This window comes from Oncorhynchus masou, chromosome 6 (genome assembly GCF_036934945.1).
Source record: "Oncorhynchus masou masou isolate Uvic2021 chromosome 6, UVic_Omas_1.1, whole genome shotgun sequence".
NCBI classification, from domain to species: domain Eukaryota; kingdom Metazoa; phylum Chordata; class Actinopteri; order Salmoniformes; family Salmonidae; genus Oncorhynchus; species Oncorhynchus masou.
Window position 1 is genome coordinate 70,659,839 of NC_088217.1, and position 7,864 is coordinate 70,667,702.

Genomic DNA, 7,864 nt, shown 5'->3' on the forward strand with positions numbered 1-7,864 from the left:
ATTGTGCTGCTGTCCTGGGGCTCTGTAGGGTGTGTTTGTGTTTGTGAACAGAGCCCCAGGACCAGCTTGCTTAGGGGACTCTTCTCCAGGTTCATCTCTCTGGAGGTGATGGCTTTGTTGTGGAAGGTTTGGGAATCGCTTCCTTTTAGGTGGTTATAGAATTTAACGGCTCTTTTCTGGATTTTGATAATTAGTGGGTATCGGCCTAATTCTGCTCTGCATGCATTATTTGGTGTTCTACGTTGTACACGGAGGATATTTTTGCAGAATTCTGCGTGCAGAGTCTCAATTTGGTGTTTGTCCCATTTTGTGAAATCTTGGTTGGTGAGCGGACCCCAGACCTCACAACCATAAAGGGCAATGGGCTCTATGACTGATTCAAGTATTTTTAGCCAAATCCTAATTGGTATGTTGAAATGTATGTTCCTTTTGATGGCATAGAATGCCCTTCTTGCCTTGTCTCTCAGATCATTCACAGCTTTGTGGAAGTTACCTGTGGCGCTGATGTTTAGGCCAAGGTATGTATAGTTTTTTGTGTGCTCTAGGGCAACAGTGTCTCGATGGAATTTGTATTTGTGGTCCTGGTGACTGGACCTTTTTTGGAACACCATTATTTTGGTCTTACTGAGATTTACTGTCAGGGCCCAGGTCTGACAGAATCTGTGCATAAGATCTAGGTGCTGCTGTAGGCCCTCCTTGGTTGGTGACAGAAGTACCAGATCATCAGCAAACAGCAGACATTTGACTTCGGATTCCAGTAGGGTGAGGCCGGGTGCTGCAGACTTTTCTAGCGCCAATTCGTTGATATATATGTTGAAGAGGGTGGGGCTTAAGCTGCATCCCTGTCTAAACCCACGACCCTGTGTGAAGAAATTTGTGTGTTTTTTGCCAATTTTAACCGCACACTTGTTGTTTATGTACATGGATTTTATGATGTTGTATGTTTTACCCCCAATACCACTTTCCATCAGTTTGTATAGCAGACCCTCATGCCAAATTGAGTCGAAGGCTTTTTTGAAATCAACAAAGCATGAGAAGACTTTGCCTTTGTTTTGGTTTGTTTGGTTGTTAATTAGGGTGTGCAGCGTGAATACATGGTCTGTTGTACGGTAATTTGGTAAAAAGCCAATTTGACATTTGCTCAATACATTGATTTCATTGAGGAAGTGTACGAGTCTGCTGTTAATGATAATGCAGAGGATTTCCCCAAGGTTACTGTTGACGCATATTCCACGGTAGTTATTGGGCTCAAATTTGTCTCCATTTTTGTGGATTGGGGTGGTCAGTCCTTGGTTCCAAATATTGGGGAAGATGCCAGAGCTAAGCATGATGTTGAAGAGTTTTAGTATAGCCAATTGGAATTTGTTGTCTGTATATTTGATCATTTCATTGAGGATACCATCAACACCACAGGCCTTTTTGGGTTGGAGGGTTTTTATTTTGTCCTGTAACTCATTCCATGTAATTGGAGAATCCAGTGAGTTCTGGTAGTCTTTAATAGTTGATTCTAAAATCTGTATTTGATCATGTATATGTTTTTGCTCTTTATTCTTTGTTATAGAGCCAAAAAGATTGGAGAAGTGGTTTACCCATACATCTCCATTTCTCTCTCTCTCTCTCTCTCAATCTCTCTTTCTCTATCCATTTCTGTCTATTCATCTCTCTCTCTCTCTCTCTCTCTCTCTCTCTCTCTCTCTCTCTCTCTCTCTCTCTCTCACATCCTTTCTGTCTCTTTCTCTCTCGCTTTCTATCCCTCTCTCTCTCAATCTCTCTTTCTCTAGCCATTTCCCTCTATCCCTCTCTCTCTTTCTCTCTCTCTCCATCTCTCTGTATCCCTCTCTCTCCATCTCTTTCTTTCTGAGGTAATCTCTTTCTCTCTCTGTTGACTGATCACAGTGTACATTGTTTGAAAAGAAGAAACCCCCGTCAGGATGGAAGATACAATACAGCTGAGTTGAGTGAGTTGACGACTTTCAACACAGCGTTTCAAAACAATGGGAGACAGAGAACGCCTCGAGGTGAAGTCTGCTGTTTCATTGTTTTTGTAGGTCCAATGAAGAGTGAAGGTGAAGTATTTTACTCCCAGCCCACTTAATCAACCCAGCCAGGGTTATTCAGACAACACAGCATCTCCAACACCCACCACTGTTATACGGGGTGTTGCCATTGCTCCGTAGTTCCTAACCGCATACATATTCCATAACAGCACGGCACATAAACCTCTTCAAGCTACTATTCATTCTACAGGTAATAAATGCAGTTACCATGGTGGGCTTTAAAAATGTGATCATAGGAAATGGTTTAAACCCTATACGTTATGCATGAGTGCATAGCAGCACTATAAAAAATGGCTGCATGTACAATGAATCATTGTTGCCCTATTGCTGAGTTTTTAAAAACAATGAGCTATAAACCATGCCATAAATTACACATAATGCATTTCTCATCCACAACCACCTCCCTGGGATAGCCCACAGCATCATCTCTGCTTTTATTAGAGGGATATGGTGGGTCTGTCTGGACCTTGGACTGTCCCCCTTACTGACAGGCTGTGTCTCTGGATTAGAATTTCCAGCATCTCAATATTGAGCACACATCACAGCAGATCATGCATGTCCCCTAAGAGAGAAGGAGAGGGCAAGAAAGAGGAGAGTGAGAGAGAAGGGTGGTGAAGAGAGAAGGGCGAAAGAAACAGAGAGAGCAAGGGAGACACAGAGAGAGAGAAAGGGAGAGACAGAGAGAGAGGTCCCTCTTTACAGTCCAGAGCACATCATATTAGATTACATTGGAAATCCCACTCCATTTCAAGGACATTTTATTAATTAGAATAAACAGGAACGTTTCTAATTTAATCTGCTAGTCCTGCTTGACCATGTACATTTTGGCGCTCACTACTCAACAAGCAAGACAATCACTCACTCATTCACTCACTCACAAACCACTTGGATAACATACTTGCTGTCTATATGTGTTGTAGGATCAATATTAAACACTATATAATTTATAGTTACATGAAAGGTTCTAGTGTATAGTGTATTGGATAAAGATATAACCAATATACACACTACAGTAAGTATACAAGCAAAAACAAAAACAGGAAGTACCAGTGACTCGCTCAATACGAAAGTGGTCAGATGACGCCGATGTTAAGCTACAGGACTGTTTTACTATCACAGACTGGAATATGTTCCGGGATTCCTCCGACGGCATTGAGGAATACACCACATCAGTCACTGGCTTCATCAATAAGTGCATCAATGACGTCGTCCCAACAGTGAACGTACGTATATACCCCAACCAGAAGCCTCTTTCATTTCAAGGAGCGGGACTCTTTATTATTTTACATTATTTAACTAGGCAAGTCAGTTAAGAACAAATTCTTAATTAAAATGACGGCCTATCCCGGCCAAACCCTAACCCGGACCAATTGTGTGCCGCCCTTTGGGACTCACGGCCGGTTCTGATACAGCCTGGAATCGAACCAAGGTCTGTAGTGATGCCTCTAGCACTGAGATGCAGTGCCTTAGACCGCTGCACCACTCACTCTACCCCGGACGCTTATAAGAAATCCGACGAACCATCAAACAGGCAAAGCTTCAATACAGGACTAAGATTGAACACCAGCTCCGATGCTCGTCGGATGCGGCCAGGCTTGCAAACTATTACAGACTACAAATGGAAGCAAAGTTGCAAGCTGCCTAGTGACACAAGCCTACCAGACAAACTAAATGACTTCTAAGCACTCTTTGAGGCAAGCAACACTGAAGCATGCATAAGAGCACCAGCTGTTCCGGATGATTGTGTGATCATGCTCTCCGTAGCCGATGTGAGTTAGATCTTTAAACAGGTCAACATTCACAAGGCCGCAGGGCCAGATGGATTACCAGGACGTGTACCCCGAGCATGTGCTGACCAACTGGCATGTGTCGTCACTGACATTTTCAACCTCTCTCTGTCTGTAATAACAACATGTTTCAAGCAGGCCACCATAATCCCTGTGCCCAAGAACACCAAGGTAACCTGCCCAAATGACTACATTTGTGCTTTGAAAGGCTGGTCATGGCTCACATCAACACCATTATCCCAGAAACCCTAGGTCCACTCCAATTTGCATACCACCACAAAGATCCACAGATGACACAATCTCTATTGCACTCCACACTGCCCTTACCCACCTGGACAAAAGGAACACCTACGTGAGAATGTTATTCATTAACTACAGCTCAGCGTTCAACTCCATAGTGTCCTTAAATCAAATTAAATGTATTTATATAGCCCTTCTTACATCAGCTGATATTTATTTTATTTAACTTTATTTAACCAGGCAAGTCAGTTAAGAACACATTCTTATTTTCATTGACAGCCTAGGAACAGTGGGTTAACTGCCTGTTCAGGTGCAGAACGACAGATTTGTACCTTGTCAGAAACCCAGCCTAAAACCCCAAACAGCAAGCAATGCAGGTGTAGAAGCATGGTGGCTGGCTAGGAAAAACTCCCTAGAAAGGCCAAAACCTAGGAAGAAACCTAGAGAGGAACCAGGCTATGAGGGGTGGCCAGTCCTCTTCTGGCTGTGCCAGGTGGAAATTATAAGAGAACATGGCCAAGATGTTCAAATGTTCATAAATGACCAGCATGGTCAAATAATAATAATCACAGTAGTTGTCGAGGGTGCAACAAGTCAGCACCTCAGGAGTAAATGTCAGTTGGCTTTTCATAGCCTATCATTGAGAGTATCTCTACTGCTCCTGCTGTCTCTAGAGAGTTGAAAACAGCAGGTCTGGGACAGGTTTAAAGCTCATCACCAAACTAAGGACCATGGGACTAAACACCTCCCTCTGCAACTGGATCCTGGACTTCCTGACGGGATGTCCCCAGGTGGTATGGGTAGGTAACAACACATCCGCCATGCTGATCCTCAACATGGGGACCTGTCGTGCCAAATAATGTCCCCCGGCCAAATAGTGTCCCCCTCTATGTCACAATGGGATTCGATAAACTATTAGCATCCATTGCTATATCAACGGTGTGATGACCTAATGATCAGAATTTTGGAGATCATTACAGCCTAAATGACTTTCTTTTCATCATCGCTATGCAAACAAGGCTGATGTCCGTGACAATTTCAAAGTTCTGTATAGCTAATAAAATGGAAACATGAATGAACTACTTTTTGGTCCCTTGTTAACATTACATGAAATCCATGTCTTAAACGTTGTTACGTGTCTGAAATGGCAACGAAAACGTGTCATCTGCTTGACACACTAAAGTTAAGTACCTTACAGATTACGAAGTCAGCTCATTTCCACTCCATTCGTATGCAAATGTGTTTGATTCATACCCAGCTTGACTGGCTGTCGTGTTTTTAATGTGACCTGCCCTTCCCTTGTCTACACGGAAATCATCTCTTTTCACTACTCCTCTATTATGTTTATTTATTTGTTCTATCTCGCATAGCTCATTAGTAAATTCGTGTAGGTTGAATATATATGTATCTATTGTAGGTCCTAGGATACAACAATGAATAATGAGGAACAAATAAATACTGTACAACTTACAATGATGAACACCTTGTGAAACAGCTGTGAAAACCATCCTGGTAATATTTAAGGTTTGAATACATCAAATGTGATAGTTGTTTGAAAGAGTTGTGTCATTTCATTTATTTTCACAGGTTTTTTGGGGGTACACTCACATGGCAATCAGACTGAAATACCTCATTCTGGTGTGTGGACCTAAGAGGTGGCTGCTGTGTGGATGGGAGGTTCTCCCTGTCACTTGTTCTCAACAGGCAGTCTCGGGAAAGGGGGATTTGAAAAGGGAAACTGCAAAGTCCAGGCATTGTGGCTCTCTTTGTTCTGAGTGCTAGTGGTTTTTAGTTCATCTATGTATCTCACATATTATATGCCCAGTGTGATATGGCTAGCAAACTTTATTAGCAGATAATGACAATAACAGTAGCTTTAGATAATGTAATGAGATGGAGGGGATGGGATGAGTGGGCAGATTGTTGGGCAATCAGACGTCACTACATGCAGAATTTCGTCTGAAGGGAGAGAAGAGAAAGAGTTAAAGGATGAGGAGAGAGGAAACAGACAGAATCAGGAGATGCTCGGTCAACTGCTGCAGCTAGTTTTTCCAGCCACTTGTCCTTGACAGGCAGCCAGTCTCAGTCAGGGGTTCAATAACATGGGCCTGGTTTATTTGGAAGCTCTCTCACCATGTCAAGGTATAGGCAGAGAGAAGGATTTTGTTTTTAATTAAGGACTTTAACCCCTGACTCTATCTTTGTAGTGTTTGACCTGATGGGGCTTGGATAGGTGCAGCAATATGGTGATGACTCAACCCTGCTGTGTATTGGACTCTGGTATACTTCTGCCATATTACATACACAAATCTAGAACCTCCAGATATGTAAACACTAACTAGAAACCAATGTCCAATTCCATACCAAACCTGACCTAAAAATTTGATTTGGTTAAGGAGAGATTAATGGTTAGGGAGAAGGGGTTATGGACCAGTAAGGAACTGGGCAACTGAACAGTCAGTTGTGAGAGAAATTCTGGGGTTGTGTTCTGACCACTGGAGTCATACTTAACAGTACCTACCTGGCAGCGAAGGCTACTTACCGTGATGGAGTAGTTAGCCTTGAGATTGACTATCTGGACAAACCTTTTGCTGCACCTGCAAAAGAGCTTGAGCATGATCAACTGTAAAATAGTCTAACCAGGAGTGTGACGGAACAGTTGGAAGTGTCCAACTGCTCCAACTGGAGAAGATAGTTGGCTTCCACCGAGGTAACCCTTATGAAGACATAAAGAGAGAAAAATGCTAGGAAAACTAAAACTAGCTTCAGGTTATTTTGTGTGCAAATTCAAATGGTTATGAGATTTTTTTATATTTCATCAACCCTGACGGATGATGACCCCAGCTAGGAGCGAAAGAGCAGCAAGGTTTCCCAGGTCTCGACTTCCTTTCGTCCTTCAACCAAACCAAGTCATTCGCCCAGATGTCGAAGCACTTGGTCCCCTTCTCGATTCTCCTCCGGTAGCTCTCCTTCTGCTTATCCTGCGACTTGTTGATGTTCAGTCTCACCTTGATTGATAACAGAAATAAATGCAAATATATTTCATAATAAAATGTCCAACATGCATCTCTGTCAGCACGGCCTCCTTCTCCTTAGTGAAAATCACCCTCCTGTGTGGCTGGCCATCCCATGTAGGTTCAACTTGTTAGGCAAAGTAAATGTGCACTGCTGTTTCTCTTTCTCCATCTCTCTCTTCCACCACTCTCTCCCCCTCTGTCACTTTCTTCCTCTACCTCTTTCTGTATGGGTCTCTCTGTCACCTAGTGACACCTAGTTAAGGGCAGTTGGAGTTACCATAATTGTTTACACCTATCCATTTGATTGATTAGGGTTGACTTGTAGCTAGATACCTCACTGTGATAGCTGTATAGCTAGCGACGTGTAGATGACCAACACAAATTGTATTTGTCACATGCACAGAATACAGTGAAATGCTTACTTACAAGCCCTTAACCAACAATGCAGTTTAATGAAAATAAGAGATAAGAATAACAAATAATTAAAGTGCAGTAGTAAATAAAAATAGCGTGGCTATATACAGGGGGTACCGGTACAGAGTCAATTTCAATGTGCAGGGGCACCGGTGTTGAGGTAATATGTACATGTAGGTATAGTTATTTAATTGGCTATGCATAGATAATAAACAGAGAGTAGCAGCAGCGTTCCAGGAGGGGGAGGGCAATGCAAATAGTCTGGGTAGCAATTTGATTAGCTGTTTAGGAGTCTTAAGGCTTGGGGTTACAAGCTATTTAGATGCCTCTTGAATCTAGACTTGGCGCT